Source organism: Eschrichtius robustus, chromosome 10 (assembly GCF_028021215.1).
Source record: "Eschrichtius robustus isolate mEscRob2 chromosome 10, mEscRob2.pri, whole genome shotgun sequence".
Classification (NCBI taxonomy): domain Eukaryota; kingdom Metazoa; phylum Chordata; class Mammalia; order Artiodactyla; family Eschrichtiidae; genus Eschrichtius; species Eschrichtius robustus.
Genome location: NC_090833.1, coordinates 80,802,628 through 80,823,484, shown reverse-complemented (window position 1 = coordinate 80,823,484; position 20,857 = coordinate 80,802,628). Strand labels below are relative to the sequence as shown.

Sequence of the window (20,857 nt, the reverse complement as noted above, 5' to 3'; positions counted from 1 at the left end):
CTTGCTCATAAAGCTCTCTGGGTGCCCAGTCCTGGGCCTGGCACACAGTAGGTGCCCAGTAAATACTGAGTAACAGTTCCAAGAGGGGGCAGAAGACAGTGGGTCCAAGGACAGAGATGGTCCCAGCTTTGGAAAAGAGGGAGCAGTGGAGTGAAGGCAATTGCTATCCCCACTGGTCCCTCCATGCTCCCGGGAGGTCATGAGAACCCTAGAGAGCCCGCTGACACATGCCAGACCCCAGATGGCACAGCCTGGGTCAGAGTCTCTGGCAAAGGGGCTGTCTCCCTCCAGCCTGAGCCAACCCCTCCCTCACTACCTGCCTACTCTAGCTTCTCTGGGATGCAGAGAGGTACAAGGAGAGAGTTCTGGACCTTGAACTCTCTCCTTGTACCTCTCTGCATCCCAGAGATCTGAGTTTGTTCATTCCTTCAACAAATATGTATTAAGTGTCTACTATATTTCATGCACTATTCTAGTCACCAGGAATTCAGCTGTGAATAAGGTGGAGAAAGTCTTTGCCTTCCATGTGCTTATATTTTAGTGGAGTGACAGACAACAAAGAAATACAAAATGAGCACGTGATATGTTATACAGAAGAGAAATTATGGCGTAAGGGGAGAATGTGACGGAAGGGGAGGAGGCTGCTTTTAGATAATGACGTGCGAGCAAGAAGGAAATGGTCCTGCAGAGATCTGGGGAAAGAGCCTGCCAAGCGAAGGAATGGCAAATGCAAAGGCCCTGGGACAGGAGCGAGCTTGGCATGCTCAGGAAGTAAGCATCAAGGAGTCCATTGTGGCTGGAGTGGAGTGACCAAAGAAGTGAGTGCCAGGAGGGGAGGGCCAGCTCGTACTTAGGTCTCAGCGCAGCCACCAACCTGTTGGGTGAACTTGGGTGCCTCCCTTCCTCTCTTTGAGCCTGTGCATGTGTTCCCATCTGAGAAATGGGCCCGCTGATATGTACCACCACCAGCCTGACTCCCAGGGCAGCTGTGAGGGCCCTGAGGAGGAGAGTATGAGGGGAGATGTGTGCAGCCACTGTGATGCCAAGGAAGTGCCTTGAGTGGGGATTCCTGGGAGCAGAGCCGAGGCCAAGCCCTAAAAGCCCTGGGCACCTACACAAGTGCTGGGATCAACACAGTGAGGACAGAACGGGGCTCAGGCAAGGGAGCCGGTGATTCCTCCATCTCCTGCTCCAGGTCAGAGTGAAGGCCTGGGACATGCACACTGGCTGAGCTGACACACCCCAGCCTCACCCAGCAGACTTCACCCCGACTACTGAGACTTGGACTGGCGCCCAGCTTTTCTAGGAATACAGCCCCTCCTTGATGACAGCAACCCAGGATCCATTAGGTCTGAGTCATGAGCCCTGCTGATGGGTGGTGGGGACAGAGGCCTTGTTTGGTTTAAGGTGAATAAACCGAACTCAGTCAGGTCTTGGGCCTGCCAGACACAGCCAGCTTGTCCCTGGACCATCTTACCTGGCCCCTCAGCCCACATCCTGCTCCACCCTTCCGCCAGCCTCAAGTGCCCCTACCAGCCCATCTACCTGTTGTGAGCAGCAGGAATGGGTGTGTGCACCCATTCCAGGGAGGCCTGGTCTGGACACAGCCAGCTCCACACCTGTCTTATCCTGGGCTCCTCAGCCACCCAACATGTCCCAGGTCTGGCCACTTCCCATTCCACCTGGTCCAAAGCTGCAGGACCCCACACGATGGCAGTGGGAGGAAAGGACACCCCTCTACTCCTTTAAGAGCAGATTTCATCTACTAGTTTGGGATCTGACTCCAAGGAGGACTCAGTGATGGGAATGGGCTGAAGTCATCTCTCCATGGGGACACCCAGCCTGCCATTCAATGGACACTAATTGAGCACCTACTGTTGGGTACCTGTCATTGTGCTGGGTCCTGGAACCACAGAGATGAGTGAGACTTGGATCTCTATGCTCAAAGGGCTTGCAGTTCAGAAGTGGTGGGGAGGTGGAATGGACACATGGACACTTGAGCCATATTTATAAAATGCTGTGGTTGGGGCAGTGATAGAAATACTGAGAGAGAGATTTCACGGACCCCTCACTCAATCTGTCCAAAAGTCCACTTACCGTCTCCTCTCTACCCAGAGATGTCCTACCTCCCAGTTCCTCCATCTGGGTAAAGAGCACCATCATCTAAACCCACGCACCTACGGTCAACTAATCTATGACAAAGGAGGCAAGGGTATACAACGGAGAAAAGACAGTCTCTTCAATACGTGGTGCTGGGAAAACTGGACAGCTACATGTAAAAGAATGAAATTAGAACACTCCTTAGCACCATACACAAAAATAAACTCAAAATGGATTAGAGACCTAAATGTAAGACCGGACACTATAAAACTCTTAGAGGAAAACATAGGAAGAACACTCTTTGACATAAATCACAGCAAGATCTTTTTTGATCCACCTCCTAGAGTAATGGAAATAAAAACAAAAATAAACAAATGGGACCTAAGGAAACTTAAAAGCTTTTGCAAAGCAAAGGAAACTACAAACAAGATGAAAAGACAACCCTCAGAATGGGAAAAATATTTGCAAACGAATCCACGGACAAAGGATTAATCTCCAATATATATAAACAGCTCATGCAGCTCAATATTAAAAAAACAAACAACCCAATCCAAAAATGGCAGAAGACCTAAATAGACATTTCTCCAAAGAAGACATACAGATGGCCAAGAAGCACATGAAAAGCTGCTCAACATCACTAATTATTAGAGAAATGCAAATCAAAACTACAATGAGGCATCACCTCACACCAGTTAGAATGGGCATCATCAGAAAATCTACAAACAACAAATGCTGGAGAGGGTTTGGAGAAAAGAGAACCCTCTTGCACTGTTGGTGGGAATGTAAATTGATACAGCCACCATGGAGAACAGTATGGAGGTTCCTTTAAAAACTAAAAATAGAATTACCATATGACCCAGCAATCCCACTACTGGGCATATACCCAGAGAAAACCGTAAGTCAAAAAGACACATGCACCCGAATGTTCATTGCAGCACTATTTACAATAGCCAGGTCATGGAAGCAACCTAAATGCCCATCGACAGGCGAATGGATAAAGAAGATGTGTTACATATATACAATGGAATATTGGTCAGCCATAAAAAGGAACGAAATTGGGTCATTTGTAGAGATGTGGATGAATCTAGAGACTGTCATACAGAGTGAAGTAAGTCAGAAAGAGAAAAACAAATATCGTATATTAATGCATATATGTGGAACCTAGAAAAATGGTGTAGATGAACCGGTTTGCAGGACAGAAATAGAGACACAGATGTAGAGAACAAACGTATGGACACCAAGGGGGAAAAGTGGCACAGGGGGGTGGTGGTGGTGGGATGAATTGGGAGATTAGGATTGACATATATACACTAATATGTATAAAATAGATAACTGATAAGAACCTGCTATATAAAAAATAAAATAAAATAAAATTCAAAAATTCAAAAAAGGGCACCATCATCATCCAAGTGAACCTGGGCATCCTGCTGAACTTCTCCCTTCCCTCTGCATTCAGGGAATCAGGTCTTACCAACTTCACCTCCTCCCCATCGCTCAGAAGTCGATATTACCTCCTCCAACTCATCCTCTATCTGCTTCCTGAGCAATTTCTTTCTGAAATGCAAAAATGAACATGTGATCCCTCTCTTGAAATTATTCAATTATTATTATCAATTCAATTAAAATTATTCAATCTCACTGACTTGAGGATGAAAACCAAACCCTTTGGTATAGCATACATGTTATTCCATGACTGGGCCTTTGCTGGCCTCTCTAACTTCATCTCTGGCCATTTAACCCTTCACTGCATCAGACAAAACCACCCACCAGGCTTTTATGCCTCCAAACCTTTGCTCATGCTGCACCCTCTGCCCAGATGCCCCTCTATCACCTCCTTGGTACTCTCTTCCCAAGCTCTCAGTCCTCCTCAGTTTGGGTCCCTCATCTGTACAGATATACATCCCAGTAGCACCTGTAAGGTTCCCTGGCCCTTTCTTGCTTATGTGACTGTCTCCAATATTTCCTAAGAAAGAGGAGTGGAGGACATCTGATTCGCCTCATATCCCCAATGCCCTGCACAGGGCCTGGCATGTGTGTTGATTATATGAATACATCTGGGACTGAATGCAACTTCAGGACAGCAAGGAGCCCAACTTCAGATGCTCAGTCAGCTGGGCTTGAGGGCTTCAGAGAGCTCTGAAAACCAGGCTGAACTCCAGTTGGCCCAGTGGGTCCAGCCACTGAACACACTGTGCTATGTCCATATGGGAACAGAAGTGGCACTCTATTCCAAGGGCCACACTTTTTCTAGTTCTTGGCCCACCTGGCTGGGCTCCCAAGAACCCAAAATCTCCTCCAAACCCTAGATGTGGTACTTCATTCCAAAAGCCATCCTAAGCCCATCTTTAGGGCTCACAGACAGCAGCTTCAGTACCTGCCTTCTCTCCTGGTACATGGAATCCTGGCTCGATCACCATCAACTAGAATAAATTTTTAGGCCAGTCCTCACCCTAGGAGTGACCTGGGGTCACAAGAGATCTGGTGTTCTGGGACCATGTGTCATCCAAGCAATTCCATTCACAGGCATAGCTCAGAGCTCAAGTCCTCTGAGCTAACATATAAAACAGCTTAGAACAAAGGCTCATGAAATTCTCCTTCTCCCCTTCCAGAGCTCTGATGGTCTTTAGAAAGAAGACCATAGGTTATTATGGCCAGGTGCAATGTGACACCACTCCAGATCACTATTAATCTGATAGGGTCCATGGGTTGCAAGCAACAGAAACAGACTGCAAAATGGGGATTTTCCAGAAGAGTGTGTGGTGGTCTTAGGTTGGACTCACTCAGGAATATATCACCCTGAGATTTTAGCTTCCAAGCTGTTTCCTGGGAGGTGATCCCAGGAATCACTGGTAGGGGAGTGAGGCTATGCAAGGTGGGAAAGGGAAGGGAACCAGTAGTGTGCATTACTGAGGTTCCATTGTGGGAAACCGGGCCTCAGTACAGCAGTCCTGCCCCAGGCTGGGACAGTGTGTGGAACACATCTCAAGTTATTTTCACTGAAGGGGGTGGGACCTGGGATATATATTCACCAACTATCATCAGCCACCGAAGGCTGCTGGAGGGAGGTCCTTAACTCTCCAGCCCTACTGGCCTGCCTCTCTTGTGTCTCCGAGCATCCAGAGAAAGCCTTCTGCCAAAGGATCTCAGTGGCTGTGAATGAAGCACAGATACGCACAGGTATGGTGAGTGTCGAGGAGATGTGGGTGAGGCACTGACAACGCCTGCTACCGGAGCTGCACGAAAAATTAGAGAAAAATCGGAAGAATTGGGCCCTTAAAACCTGCCAGAGTTCACTTCCTAACCAGGGAAGGTGAGATATTTTGATGAACGGTCCCACAAAGATTGGATCCAATGGGGGACAGTAGGTCTCCAAAGCAAATTGGAGAAACTGTTACCAGGAGAAGGAAGAATGTTGCTAGTCAGGCAAAAGCCACAGATGTCACTAAATCTTCCCCATAGGCTGATCCCTCACCTGTAGGATCAATTCACTCTCAGGAGCCCAGGACTTCATAAGGCTGGACCCACAGGGAAGTGACGATGTCTCCTGGATATGGGAGTACTACACAGAGGTTCACTTGGGTCAGCTGGAGTGCTGATTGCTGAGTCCCCTCTGGCCTGTGCAACGCCTTACAGGTGAACCAGGAGGCATTGGTGCCATCAGGGCCTGGGCTCTGGAGTCTGGACACCTTGCCTGTGCAACCTTGGGCAAGTCATTTCACTTCTGAGCGACTGCATGTGGGTGTGTGGAATGTGGTCATCTCCAGGGGTTGCCATGCATGTCATACTCCATGGATGCTGTAGCGTGAAGTGAATTGGAGTGGTGGCAGATAAGTAGCCAGCATCCTCCGTGGCAACCTCCACAAGCCATGTGACATGTTTTCAGGACCCTGCAGTGTGCTGGGGAGCTCCAGAGCTTTGTTCCCTATCTCCCACTCCCATGTTTCTCTTTGGGGGCTGCAATCACACTCTCCTGAGGTTACATTGTCCCGGATGTATTCATACAGTCTCCTGCTGTATGAATACATACAGCAAAGTCAGAACGCAGTGTGCTTACATCATCCCAACTTTGTGGCCTAAAAAAACTGAGAGGTCTTCTCTCTCCACAGCCTCCTTCAGTGTATAAAAACCCAAGAGAAGACTCTGACAGGACTGGATAAGTCATGAGCTCATCTCTTGGGCCAATCAATGTGGCCAGGGGATTGGGCTTCTTTGGTTGGCCAGGCTAGGGTCACATGTACCCTGCTCTTACCAAAGGAGCAAGATAAAGCCATTAGCGATCCATCTTTTGGCCTGGCGAAAGACAGGAGCTGAGTCCAAAAGACTAAAGTCCTCAACGTGGGTCCTGGAAATTCTTTCTTTTTTGAGACCCTCCCTTCCATGTCCAATGTCCCCCTGGTGATGGTGCACACCCTCTGGAGGCAGTGAGCTCACTTCCAGTCAGGGCCTGTGTTGGGCTGCACCCCACAGGTCTGCAAGCCCTGTACTTGCCCAGCCTCAACAAGACAGGAGGGAAGGGGGTAGGGCACAACCATTAAAAGAATGACACAAACATTAAGAAGAATAGGATATGACAAAAACTGGTTAGAACCAACTAGGCCCAAGATGGCAGAAGATTCAACTTGCAGTAGACCTTGAGCCTCATTAATACATGCTCATTGTAATAGGTCAGCATATGCCAAACTACACACCCACAGGTGCCATGACAGTTCATCTTTTCTCTGTGTCCTCACATGGTAAGAAGAAGCAAGGGAGCTCTTATGATCTGATCACCTTCCAAAGGCCCCCTCCAAATACCATCACATTAGGGATTAGGTTTCAACATAATAAATTTTGGCAGGACACATTCAGTCTATAGCATGAGAGAAAGAACAGTTACAAGGGCCTGCCCCAATATATGTTTCTGGCACCCTCAGTGGCCCCATCTAACTGATGGAAAACATCAGTTTTATCTTCTGACCAACAATAGTCTATGTGGGAGGGGCTTCCCTGGTGGCGCAGTGGTTAAGAATCCGCCTGCCAATGCAGGGGACGTGGGTTCGAGCCCTGGTCTGGGAAGATCCCACATGCCACAGAGCAACAAAGCCCATGCACCACAACTACTGAGCTTGCGCTCTAGAGCCCACAAGCCACAACTACTGAAGCCCGTGTGCCACAACTACTGAAGCCTGCGCACCTAGAGCCTGTACTCCGCAACAAAGAAAAGCCACCGCGATGAGAAGCCCTCACACCGCAACGAAGAGTAGCCGCCGCTCGCCACAACTAGAGAAAGCCAGTGCACAGCAAGGGAAGACCCAACGCAGCCAATAAATTAATTAATTAAATAAATCTATTAAAAAAAAATAGTCCATGTGGGAATGTGCAAATCCCATGCTGAATACTTATTTTGTAGGGCCGGTGGCCCTAGAGACCTGTTGTCATTCACTCTTGTCTGTGTGATAACCAATAGCCTCCAATTTCTCCATAGCCTCATTTTAGTGAGCATAAAATATCTCATTGTGGTTTTAATTTGCACTTCCCTAAAGACTAATGATGTTGGACACTTTTTCATGTGCTTTTCGGCTATTTGCACATCTTCAAGGGTCTGTTCAAGCCTTTTACCCATTTAAATAAATTGGGTTGTACATCTTTTTCTTTATTTTAAACAACAGAAATTTATTTTTTAATAAATTTATTTATTTATTTTTGGCTGTGTTGGATCTTCATTGCTGTGCGTGGGCTTTTCTCTAGTTGCAGCGAGCAGGGACTACTCTTTCTTGCAGTGCGTGGGCTTCTCATTGTGGTGGCTTCTCTTGTTGCAGGAACATGGGCTCTAGGTGCGCAGGCTTCAGTAGTTGTGGCACGCAGGCTCAGTTGTTGTGGCTCACGGGCTCTAGGGCGCAGGCTCAGTAGTTGTGGCGCACGGGCTTAGCTGCTCTGCGGCATGTGGGATCCTCTGGGACCAGAGCTCGAACCCGTGTCCCCTGCATTAGCAGGCGGATTCTTAACCACTGTGCCACCAGGGAAGCCCCAGGAATTTATTTTCTTACAGTTCTGGAGGCTGTAAGTCTGAGACCAGGCTATAATCTTACAATGGGATAGTACTCAGCAATTAAAAAGAATAAACTAGTGTAGTTCATCTTTGTAAACAGTTGCTGGTGAATATGCAGAATGATACAACTGCTTTGGAGCATTATTTTGGGGGTTTCTTAAAAAATTACACATACATCTTCCTTATGACCCAGCAATTCCACCCAAGATAAATAAAAACATATGTCCACACAATGACATATGCATGAATATTCATAGCAGCTTTGTGTGTAGTAGCCCCAAAGTGGAAACAACCCAAATGTCCATCATCTGGAGAATAGAAAAACTGAGAAACATCCATACTATAGAATACTACTCAGCAGTAAAAATGAATTAACTCTTTATATGTGCTATAACATGAATGAATCAAAAACATGATACTTCCCAAATGAAGGCAAACATAAAAGAGTACACACTGTATAATTCCATGTATATGAATTTCTACAACAGGCAAAGCTTATTTATAGGAACAGAAACGGATCAGTGTTGCTTTTAGGGAAGGGTGTGGGGAGGATTTCCTGGGAAGGGCAGAAGGGAATTTTCTGGGGTGATGGCAATGTTCTATATATTGTTTGGAGTGATTACACTGAAGTATACAGTTGTCAAAATTCATCAATTTAAACATTTAAGATCTGTACATGTCATAGTATATAAATTATATCTCTTTAAAAAAGCTGAATTAAGCCTCAATTTATTTATTTATTTATTTATTTAATTTTTTGGCTGCATTGGGTCTTCGTTGCTGCGCGAGGGATTTTCTCTCTAGTTGCCTCGAGCGGAGGCTGCTCTTCATTGAGGTGTGTGGCCTTCTCATTGCAGTGGCTTCTCTTGCTTCTGAGCACGGGCTCTAGGCATGTGGGCTTCAGTAGTTGTGGTGCACAGGCTCAGAAGTTGTGGTGCACAGGCTCAGTAGTTGTGGCTCACAGGATTAGTTGCTCTGTGGCATGTGGGATCTTCCTGGACCAGGGCTTGAACTCATGTGCCCTGCATTGGCAGGCGGATGCTTAACCACTGTGCCACGAGGGAAGTCCCTATGCCTCAATTTTGGATTGCTATCACCAGGTGGCAGTGGAAACTAATTTCTAAGAGTCCAACTGTAAAGTGTGTGCAATGCCTAAGATCTGTAAATCATTCTATTAGTGAGTGTTCTTGAAAGCATTAGGCACAGTTCTGTAAGCATGAATTTTAAATTTCAATCAGTAGTATTGTGCTGGAGGTCTCTTTGTGTTTCTTACCCTCCCCCTGCCCCCATTCAGCACCGTGTTTTAAAGATCTATTTACTCTGTTGTGTGTCTATCTAGCTCATTGCTCCTTACTGTGACAGAACATTCCAGTGATGGATGCCTCATTGTGTCCAGCCCTCCAATCACCACAAATAACTTTGTGATAAAATATCCTCTTACATGTTCTTTATGCACCTGTGTGAGAATTTCTCTAATGATATAGCCAGGAGTGGGGTTCTTCCCAGCTCCACTCATAATATTTATTTATCTGTACATTTTTATCCCCTCTATTTCATAAATTCCCCCAAAATTCTTTGTGCTAAACCAGCTGAATCCAGGCAACATCCCAAATTTTTAAATTAAAGGAAATGTATGCTGTGAGTTGTTTTATTTGTATGTCTCTCTGCAAAATGTGTAGTGCTCTTTGTGATGTCGTTTAAATTTACAAAATAGTATTGTTGACTAAGATTTTTAAAATAATTTATTTATTCATTTATTTTATTTTTGGCTGTGTTGGGTCTTCGTTGCTGCATGCGGGCTTTCTCTAGTTGCGGCGAGCGGGGGCTATTCTTCATTGCAATGCACGGGCTTCTCATTGTGGTGGCTTCTCTTGTTGTGGCGCGTGGGCTCAGTAGTTGTGGCTCGCGGGGTCTAGAGCACAGGCTCAGTAGTTGTGGCGCACGGGCTTAGCTGCTCCGCGACATGTGGGATCTTCCCGAACCAAGGATCGTACCCGTGTCCCCTGCATTGGCAGGCGGATTCTTAACCACTGAGCCACCAGGGAAGTCCCTGTTGACTAAGATTTGAACCTCCAAATTGGTCATCGTGGATTATCTTCTGAATAAATTTCTCCTGATTCTTTGTGGTAAAACAGCTGAATTTAAGCAACATTCTAAATTTTAAATTACCGGTGATGTTTTAGAACAAGAAGCTTTCTCAACAGTGGCATTATTGACATTTTGGGCGTGATAAATCTTTGCTGTAGGGGGCTGTCCTGTGCATTATAGGATGTCCCTGGCTCCTACCCACTAGATGCCAGTAGCATCCCTCCTCCCTGGTTGTGACAACCAAAAATGTCTCCACACATTGTCAAATGTCCAATGAGGGGGGCAAATCACCTCCAGTTGAGAACCACTGTTTTATGGTAAAAAAACTCTGGGATTCACTTGGGACCCTTTTGCTAGACTCTCCCCCCCACCTTTTCATTTTTAATAAATTTATTTATTTATTTTTGGCTGCATTGTTGCTGCACGTTTGCTTTTCTCTAGTTGCGGTGAGAGGGGGCTACTCTTCGTTGTGGTGGGCGGGCTTCTCCATGCGGTGGCTTCTCTTATTGTGGAGCATGGGCTCTAGGCATGCAGGCTCAGTGGTTGTGGCTCACGGGCTTAGTTGCTCTGCGGCATGTGGGATCTTCCCGGACCAGGGCTCGAACCCGTGTCCCCTGCACTGGCAGGCAGATTCTTAACCACTGCGCCACCAGGGAAGCCCCCCCTCCCTTTCTTTTTGTCAGTTTATTTCAACCCTAATCTCAACTACAGACTTGTATTACATGGTCATTTAAAAAATGTCTGTCCCTGCTTTCTAGCTGGAATAACGTTCTTTCTGGAGATACTTACCAGAGCCCTTAGTCTCTTAGTGGACTGAGCACCAAGTAGTCTTTGCTAGGTTTCCTGGCTTCCCTGTCTCAGACACTAAAGTGCATCAGAGGAGGAAGAGAGAGTCAGAATTCTCCTTGTGTCCGGCTCCCAGAGGAATCCAGAAGAGCAGGTAGAACCCCACAGTGACTGATAAGATCTTAATAGTCTGTTGACCCAGTCTGCAAGGGGAACAGAAAAAGGGGGTCTTTCTTTTTAGTTCTCACATCCTCTCCCCTCCTCTCTCTAGATCTCTTTTTTTTTTTTTTTTGGTTGCACTGGGTCTTAGTTGTTGCAGGTGGGCTCCTTAGTTGCGGCTCGCCAGCTCCTTAGTTGTGGCATGCATGTGGAATCTAGCTCCCTGACCAGGGATCAAACCTGGGCCCCCTGCATTGGGAGCTCAGAGTCTCAACCACTGCGCCAGCAGGGAAGTCTCTCTCTAGATCTCTTTTGTAACAATTTTTATCTACAGTCCTTGGATAAGCACCCAGAGTGATGACTGTCCCCTATATTCCTCAGCACACTAGCACTGTAACTTTCTCAGGAAAGTTCTCTGTGTGGGAATTTCCTGGTGGTCCAGTGGTTAGGACTCAGCACTTTCACTGCTGAGGGCCCGGTTCAATACCAGGTCAGGGAACTAAGATCCTGCAAGCCGAGCAGCGTGGTCAAAAAAAAAAAAAAGGAAAGTTCTCTGTGGTCAAATAAGTGAGGACAACACTGCCCACTGAATCCCTGTCTCGGACACTGGCAATGACCATTAGATTATTAAAGGCGTTGAGAAGCTCTTCAGATGTCTTTTTTTTTTTTTTTTTGGCCGTGCTGCACGGCATGCAGGATCTTTCCTGACTAGGGATTGAACCCAGGCCATGGCAGTGAAAGTGCAGAGTCCTAACCACTGGACTGCCAGGGAACTCCCTCAGATGTCTATTTTTAACCTAGCATTTCCCAGATTGACTACAGAACTTTCCCATTCCTCCTCCATTGTTTAACAAATATTTATCGGTATTAACACCCCCAGAACTGGTATCCCAAGGAACACAGTTTGGGAAATGTTGTCTTAGCTATTAACAACCTACATCTTTTGTAAATTGCCTTCAAAAGCCATTAATGCGTTCATTCATTTATTCAAAATACTGTTGGGCATCCACCATCCTAGTATGAGGACTACGAAGATTACTCGTCCAGGCAGCCCCCCGGCGGACAGATGAATCAGATCGTGTCAGTAGATATGTGAAGGTCTGAGCCAGATGTTGGGGAAACAGTGGAACCCAGTGATTAACTCTGACACTGGAGTTCTGCTAACCTTCACAGATCAGGCAATACCTCGCTAAGCCTAGAATACGAGATCGAGTCCCTTAATCCTTGCAGTGTCAGGGGCTTGTTAGAAAGGCAGAATCTCAGGCTCCACGTTGGAACTACCAAGTCAGAACCTGTGCTTTAACAAGATCTCCAAGGGATCTTTATGTACATTACTGTTTGAGAAGCACTGCCTTAAAATGAGCACACTCTCTGACAAGAAAGTAAACAGAAACAAAATGCAGTTCTGTGTGATGTCTTGGCCAAAGGCTGACCTCCAGGCCAGGCCAGTCAGACAGGATAGGAAGGGAAGATCGGCAGAGGCAACGAGTGTCTTCTTTCCTCTCCTCACCCTCACCCAGCAATGACTGATTCAGCAGGTAAGGCTACAGCCATGTCATCCGGTAGCAGGGACAGGTAATGAGGCCATACCTGTGGTTCTTCCTGCCTAGGTGTCTGCCATGACTGGGTAGGCATAATGGGTTTGACTGGGAGGAAGGAAAAGAGTAGTGTTTGGAGGGGAAGGGGATACTTCCCGTTACCCTCCCAGAGATACCATCTCTGCTCTGGACCAGACAAATGGCCAGCCACAGAGCCACAGAGCCCAGGGTTCAGGGCTCAGGGCTCAGGAACTTTAAGCTTCTTCCTCTTGATCCTCAACATTTGTTGAGGGAGGAGGTACAGGGAGGGTTCACGGCAGCCCGACCCATTGGGAAGGAAAGAAGTTCAGGGCGAGCGCACCTCGACGCTGAGCAGGTGGCCCGGTTTTGCAATCTCTTTCCCTCCACAGGTCATGCACTTGTCTGGATGTAGCCCTGGGCACTGGTGGGGCGAGCTCTGTGGGCTACAGTGAGACTGAGGGCAGGCTGGGCCTTTGCTAGGGGCCCTGGTGAGGACCCGGGGGAAGGCTTTTCCCACAGACTAGGCTGTGATGGGTGGAGGGCGACTAGCCTAGGGTGGGGGTAACTAAGGGGAAGGAAACCGAAAACCACAACATAAATAACCACAATGAAGGGGAACAGAATATGCTATTTTGAGCTGTAAGCACTTGAAAAATAGCAAATGTAGGGAGAGGCTTTCTCTGAACTCTCCTTATCTGCCTAAAGATAGATCTTCCAGAAGAACTCATTTGTCATAGAGTCCCTCCCGGTGGTATCATCAACTACGGAAGAGTGACTCTTATCACAGGAGAGGAGACTAGAAGTTGATAGCACACCCAGAAGATAAAATTTGTCATGAACTACCATATCTTCAATCTAAGGGCCCATTCATCTATCCTTAAAATCATTTCCCCTCACCTGAGAGTCCTACATTCCCTGCCCAACCCCCCTCTTCCCTATTAAGATGGTATTTAATCCTGAATTCTAAGCCACCTCAGGGCATTCGTTATTCATTTCCCCCTGGGTATCTCCAATAAGGTACACATGTTAATCAGCTTCCGTTTGTTTTTCTCTTGTTAATCTGTCTTTTATTACAGGGGTCTCAGCTAAGAACTCAGAAGGGTAGAGAAAACATTATTTTTTCTCCCCTACAACATCAAAATACCAACACCAGCACTGCCCCTGCCCTTAGGAGGTCTTATGTGTGATGCACCTCCCAGCAGGGGGTGCCTCTCTGCACCCTCCAGGGGCCAGAACAGATGAGGTGAACACCCAGTGCCTGAATCCACCAGGATGAAGACTTCTTGCTATTCTACCTAGATACTCCAAAGGTAAGTCAGGCAGCAGTAGACAGAGATGGGATAGGGAGGTGGCATTTCAAGCAGAGGGAAGGGCCCACACAAAGGCCCAGAGGCAAGACCACACTCACCTGGGTGGGAAGAGGGATCAACTTACACATCTCCATCCAGTTCTGATGTAGCTGGCCCTACTGTGTTTTCTACTCTCCAAGGACACCATTCATATCCTGTGCCTGTCACGGTTGGTAGAGTCCCTGTTTGTTCCCCAAGGACAGGACTACTTGTGACTCACTTTGTTTCCCAGCAGCCCACTACAAGTGGCCCAACCTAACCCTGACTGTAAGACTAAGAGCTCCCCATAGCTCCACGGTAGGTGCTCAGGACACCTGGATCCGCTGTAGCAACCCTGCTCCCGCAGGCAACCTCCTCAGAAGGGTACCTGCCTCACCACCTCCTACTCTTTTCTGAAGAAAGGGTTAACTTAGAGAGTTGTTTGCTGAGGTTCCTGACACGAACCAGGCCAAGGCGTACCTGGGGGCGGACTCCTTGGCTGGGACTTGCCAGGGTCAGTCTGGTTTGTTCCTGATAACGTGAGCAGAGGATGATGTATGTGTGCTCTAAAAAATCCAAATAAAATTCTGGCTGCAAAAGTAATTCATGCTCATTGTAGAAAAATTGGAAAATAAAGAAAAATATAAATGAAAAAATAGATACCACCTTTAATCCCACCACCTAAAGGCAACCTCTTTATACATTTTGATGAATTCCTTCCAAGTTTTTTTTTTTTTCCCTACGCATATATGTGTACATGTTTAACATAGCTGAGATCATACTGACTATGAGTTTCATGCCTTCCTTTTTCACTTGGCAGTACATTATAAGCTCTTACTCATTTGCTGTAATCATCATTAATATTCCATCCTACCCGCATATAATTTAGCTAGCTATGTCCCTGTAGTGGTTACAGATTTATATCACACTTCAACTGGGAATGTGCAGAAAAACTGTGATTTCTATATTCTTCGTCTCTAGCTGATCTAGTCTCCTGCACAACTTCCTACCTCCTTAAGAGGGAAAATTAACAGTGGGTCTAACTAAAGAATAATCTGAAGAAATAATTTGAATCGCCTGCCTTTAGGGTTTTGTCTTCCTATGTGACCCCACTTTGCATGTCAGAAACCTCCGTCTTCCTCTTTGCGTCTTTTCTGTAACAAATTCTAACCCCTGCTCCTCCTGCCTTCTCATGGATACGGAATCGGCCAGGGTCTCAGCAGAAAACAGATGGCTTACCCAACGCAGTCACTGAAGAGTTTCATAATGGGACTACCTACGAAGATGCCAGCAAGCCTAGGGTAACACGTAAGAAATGGCGAAGCACTCAGGACCAGAGATGTGTGAGGGCATTACCACCCCTAGTCCTGGGAGCAACGGCAAAAGCTGCAGCTGTGCGAGCGAGACCGTCGCACAGGAATTTAGGAGGAGGGATGCAGCCATGGCCTCCCCCGTGGTCTGGCTGAGAGGGAACTAGGGGACTAATGACTCTGACATCTCCCTCCACCTGCCCTCTATCTCTTTTCAGGGTCTCCCATTGGCCCGACTGAATGGGAAGGCAGGGGAACAAGTATTCTGCAGAGGTCAACCTCCCAGTATACAGAGAGGGTGGAAAACGGTGGACAAAGGATTTGAAGGGGCAAGTGAAGAATAACCAGCCCACGTGATTTGTGCTGAGGAGGAAAAAACCAAAAGAAACAGGCACATTAATACTTTTCATATCATATCTATTATTGGACTTCCAAGTTGCCTCTTATTTTCACTTTTATAAATAATGTTTTTTCAAATGGGGACATCTCTCAAACTCGAAATTTTCTACTGAAGTTAATATATAATGAGAAGAGGTGCAGGGTCTCCCAGAGTCCAATTGTATTAGTTAAGTCTCTCTCTCTCTTTTTTTTTTTTTTTTTGCCACGCTGCTCAGCTTGTGGGATCTGAGTTCCCCAACTAGGGGTTGATCCCGGGCCCTGGGCAGTGAGAGTACAGAGTCCTAACCACTGGACTGCCAGGGATTCCCTAGTTAAGTCTCTTTTGTTTATAAGTTACAAAAACACACCAGAGCTAGATTAAACTGAAAAAAAAAGAGGGGGACATTATCAGGATTATTAGGATACTAGAGAGTCTCCCAAGGCCCAGTGGGCTTCAGGAGTATGGGAACAGCAGCTACAAGGAGCAGCTGCTCCCCCTCGGGCTGAGGCAGCCCACACCGCCATCCCACCCTCATGGCTAAGACTCAGACCTTGTAGGAGAGGGTGTAGCTGTGGTTCACGGGATGGTAGAGAAGTCACTATGGTGCTGCACTGGCAGAGCAGAATATGCTGGAAATCCACCCTCTAGAGTGCTTGGGATGTATTTACTGGGGTCCCTCTTCTACAAAACCACCTGTAGCAGGAGTGCGAGCGGAAGCTGGGGCGTTTGCATGATGCTGGCCACTGTGCACTGTAGGAGCTGGATGCTAAAGAAGCCATCTGTCCTGCAGGACGCTGCTGCAGGATAAGTCACTTGCATCGCAGGAGCTGGATACTGGAGAAGCTGTCCAGGCTGTAGGAGCCAGGTGCTGTCTGCCACAGGGGCCTGCTGAGCAGAGCACACTGGAATCCGGAAGGAAAATCCCTCCTACAATGTCTCTCCACCCTCTACTGACAAAGCTTAACATCGGTCAGCTCGCAAAGGAAAAATTTTGAGATGATCCGCTACATTTTTGCAGGGCAGACAATGAAGATTGAATTTGGAGCTGAGAGGCAATAGATTGAGAACTAGCACAATCCCAACTCCACATGCCCATAGGAGGGACGATGACTGATCCAGCTGGTGCCACCCCTGGATTGGTCAGTCACCTGTGCTGAGAATGGAACTGCATTCATAAAAAGAGAAGCAGTGAGCACGGACAGGCAGGTGCAAGAAAGCCAGCTGGTCACCAAGCAGCCTTCGGGCTCTCCAGGGGAGAGAAACAAGCATCTCAGTCATTAGAGAAATTGTCTGTCCTATAGATCAGGGACATTTCATCAAGCTTCACCATGGCTTGAAAAAATACTCCTCAAGACTACCCATTTTCTTTTATTCAAACATGCAGCTCACCAAGAAACCTTCTGATGTTTCCTCCCATCTACACAAAACCAGATGAGGGACAGATTTTGGGCAGTGGCTACGTATTCTGCTGTTTGAAAAGGGATATCATCCACCATAATCTAATAAATCAGCCTTTGATGTTATCAGCCATGGGTGTTATTAGTGAAAGTCTGTCACCAAGAATCTGCTCTTATGTGGTGCAGTAAGAAGTAAGGTTCTGACCCTGAGGAGCTGAGAACCAGGTTTTGGACTCGAGGGACTCAATCAGGGTGTTATCCTGAAGGACCTGCAGCCTACATCCTACACAACATCGCTAGCACATTCCCCAAGGAAGAACCCTGCAGAACACATAATTGGACATGGATATATCGAATTCTATAAATGTCCAACCAACAACCAACCTTCCTTCCTCCCTTCCTTCCTTCATAAATAAACAGCATACTTACTACTGAGCCAGCACTATTTTGTTTTTTTAAAATTAATTAATTAATATTTTATTTTTGGCTGCATTGGGTCTTTGTTGTTGCGTGTGGGCTTTCTCTAGTTGTGGTGAGTGGGGGCTACTCTTCATTGCGGTGTGCAGGCTTCTCATTGCGGTGGCTTCTCTTTGTTGTGGAGCACAGGCTCTAGGCACACAGGCTTCAGTAGTTGTGGCATGCAGGCTCAGTAGTTGTGGATCATGGGCTCTAGAGCACAGGCTCAGTAGCTGCGCCACACAGGCTTAGTTGCTCCGTGGCATGTGGGATCTTCCTGGACCAGGGCTCGAACCCGTGTCCCCTGCATTGGCAGGCGGATTCTTAACCACTGTGCCACCAGGGAAGTCCAACAACCATTCTTTAGTTGCTGGACTTTTGGGCTGTTTCCAGTCTTTCACTAATTTATGTAACACAGAGATGAATGTCTTTGTGTTTAGTGTTCTTTTTGCCGTTGTTGTTTTGTATTTCAAGTGATTCCTTTAGGATAGATGATCGGATTTGGAAATAAATTGGTGTCAAATCGCATCCTCCTCTTTTTTGGGGGGAAGAGCATGAACATTTTATAGACATTTGAGACCTACTTACTGCCCAATGACTTCAGAAATGTACCAATTACAGTCCCACTAAAGGCCACTTCAGGACATCCTGACTTGGAGTATTAAGTTTGAAATGTGTGCATGCGTGTGTGCACATACATATGAAATCTTGCTTTTTTTTACACTTCTTTAGTTAATATTGGGGTTGGACGTTCATCCCACACTTGTTATCTCTTGTCCTCTTTTGAGAATATTCTGTTCAAGTCCTTCACAGTTGAGAAGTATTTTATTTCAATCTCTGGGGAATTTCATGTCCCAGATTCTCTGTTCTGCCCTCTTTTGGTTGGAGAAGGGCTCTTTTCCCACCTGTAAATCCGTTGGAAATTCCCTTCTGAAGTCAAGTTCCTTTGGCATAGGAGGACAGGCTTGGGTGGCTAAGAGCTTCCATGGGGCTGGAAACAAGTGTATGGAAGTCTGAAGCCTGCAGAGCCAGTTGAACTTTCATCCCCGGTTGGAGAGTTTTCAAACGGAAGGAACTCGTCTCTATATAATTTTCTTTTCACTTTCCATTTTTAAACACCCCAGAGGGACCCTGGGTGATTTTCTTCTCCTTATTTAACTCAAATTGAATCTCTGAATAAACTATGTCCCTCTTAGGAGCCTAAGACACATATTTAGAGGAAATGTGTCATTTAAAGTGCTTTTTTTTTGAAGTCATGTGAGGAATTATCAGAGCAAGAATCTCCTCACCACCCTCAGTGCTCTGTGCCTTTTTTAGCTCAGAGCCAGGAGAAAAACTTTCTCCTCTTCCTCCCCCCCAGTTCTTTTCCCTTCCGAGTCTGACACAGAAGAAACTTGCACACAGGTGGTAAGTGGCAAGCATAGGGCAGTTGCATGTGTTGAAGTAAGTGTGGCACGTGCGGGAGTGTGAGAGGTGATAACACACATTCATGTGGGGAGTGAGGCTGAGCAATGATAATCAAGGGAGCTCTGGGGAGAAGGGGCCTTTGTGGTCACCTTAAATGATGAACAGGATTTTGAAATACAGTAAAGGAGTCAGCTAAGTTTCTATCAGTTTCTACTCTGGCCTCACTGGTAAGTAGAGAATCCTGGTTCTCTGCGTTGATGCCAGAGACAGTTATCCATCCATCCACCACCCATCCTTCCATCCATCCATCGATCCACCCATGCACACATGCATACATCATCTGACATTTTATTCATTCATTTCTTCATTCTTCCAATGCTACCTCCATCTTTCCATCCATTCTTACGTTGTCTATCAAGGCCCTACTCTCTGCAGCACGCTGAAGGCAAAAATATTTTTTTTGTCTTTTTTAAAAATAACTTTATTTATTTATGTGTTTTTGGCTGCGTTGGGTCTTCGTTGCTGCGCTTATGCTTTCTCTAGTTGCGGCGAGCGGGGGCTACTCTTCGTTGCGGTGTGCGGGCTTCTCATTGCAGTGGCTTCTCTTGTTGTGGAGCACGGGCTCTAGGCATGTGGGCTTCAGTAGTTGTGGCTCATGGGCTCTAGAGTGCAGGCTCAGTAGTTGTGAGGCATGGGCTTCGTTGCTCCGTGGCATGTGGCATCTTCCCGGACCAGGGCTCGAACCCGTGTCCCCTGCATTGGCAGGCGGATTCTTATCCACTGCGCCACCAAGGAAGTCCCGGCAAAAATATTAATAAGACAAGAGTTTAGCTTTCAAGGAGAACATAGGCTAGTGTTAGGCTGGACAACTTAAAAATAGATCATAATACTGTGCAATAAGTCCACCCTATAGGAGTTTGTTTAAAGTACGCCTCTATGAATGTCCCTTTTCCCCCAAAAGCCTTACCTGACCACTTAATCTAAAATAGGTTCTTGTATACTTACCTGGCAGGGGAAATACCACGATCAAGAAGGTGGTATTTCCCAGGGCAAGGCTCCTCCGTTGCACTCCGAGTGTGCCGACCCTTGCGATTTCCCCAAATGTGTGAAAGAAACTCAGTTGCATAATTTGTGGTCGTGGGGGACTGCGTTTGTGCTCTCTCCTTTAAAAAAAAAAAAAAATAGGAAAAATATAAAATAGGTTTTTGTTACTATTCTTTTTCATAATATTCTTTTTCTTTTCCTTTAGAGTGTTTATCACAATTTGTTAATATAATAGTATGATTATTTGCTCAATTTCCGTCTCCCCAGTTGACTGTATACTCCATGGGGGTAGGTTCTATGTCTGTTTTGCTTACACTGAATACTCAACACCTGGTCCCGGCTGGCACACAGCAGGCCCAAAGTAGACATTTATTGAGTGAGTTAACAAATAAGCACTGATCGTACCCAGGCACGATGATTTCTTGTACTAAACCAGTGGTTCTCAAAGTGTGATCCTTGGACTAGGAGCATCAACAACACCTGGGAACTTGGTTCGGAGTCAAGATTCTTGGCTCCACCTGTTCGTTCACAAACTGGTCCCATACCCAGAGGGCAGGGAGAGACCAAAGAAAGAGGCAGACCACTCCAGACTGGTAGGTGGCAGATTTAATAAGCAAGGGTACTTACTTAGGAGGCTTGTCTTGGGCGCCTGCAAGACGAGTAGATCCCTGTACCTGCCCACCAAAACCTTCAAGTTAAAGAGACCTTAACTGGATTCAGTCATATATTCAGTCCAGACAGTCTCAACAATACCTTTCTCTCTCAAGGCTACGTCCTTGAAACAGCTCCCACTGTGGGAAAGTAGGCTGAGCGTAC

At 46.6% G+C, this 20,857-nt stretch overlaps 1 long non-coding RNA gene and 1 other non-coding gene across 2 annotated transcripts; one reads left to right on the top strand and one right to left on the bottom strand.

Annotated features, from left to right (window-relative positions):
* Positions 1–19,498: 19,498 nt before the first annotated feature.
* Positions 19,499–20,857, bottom strand: LOC137770773 (uncharacterized). The gene is made up of 3 exons (XR_011075225.1): positions 20,669–20,857; positions 20,003–20,160; positions 19,499–19,777 (listed from the first exon to the last, which is right to left on the bottom strand). It is a non-coding gene; the product is annotated as an uncharacterized lncRNA (long non-coding RNA).
* On the top strand, positions 19,995–20,163 carry LOC137771040 (U1 spliceosomal RNA). The gene has a single exon (XR_011075264.1). It is a non-coding gene; the product is annotated as a U1 spliceosomal RNA (small nuclear RNA).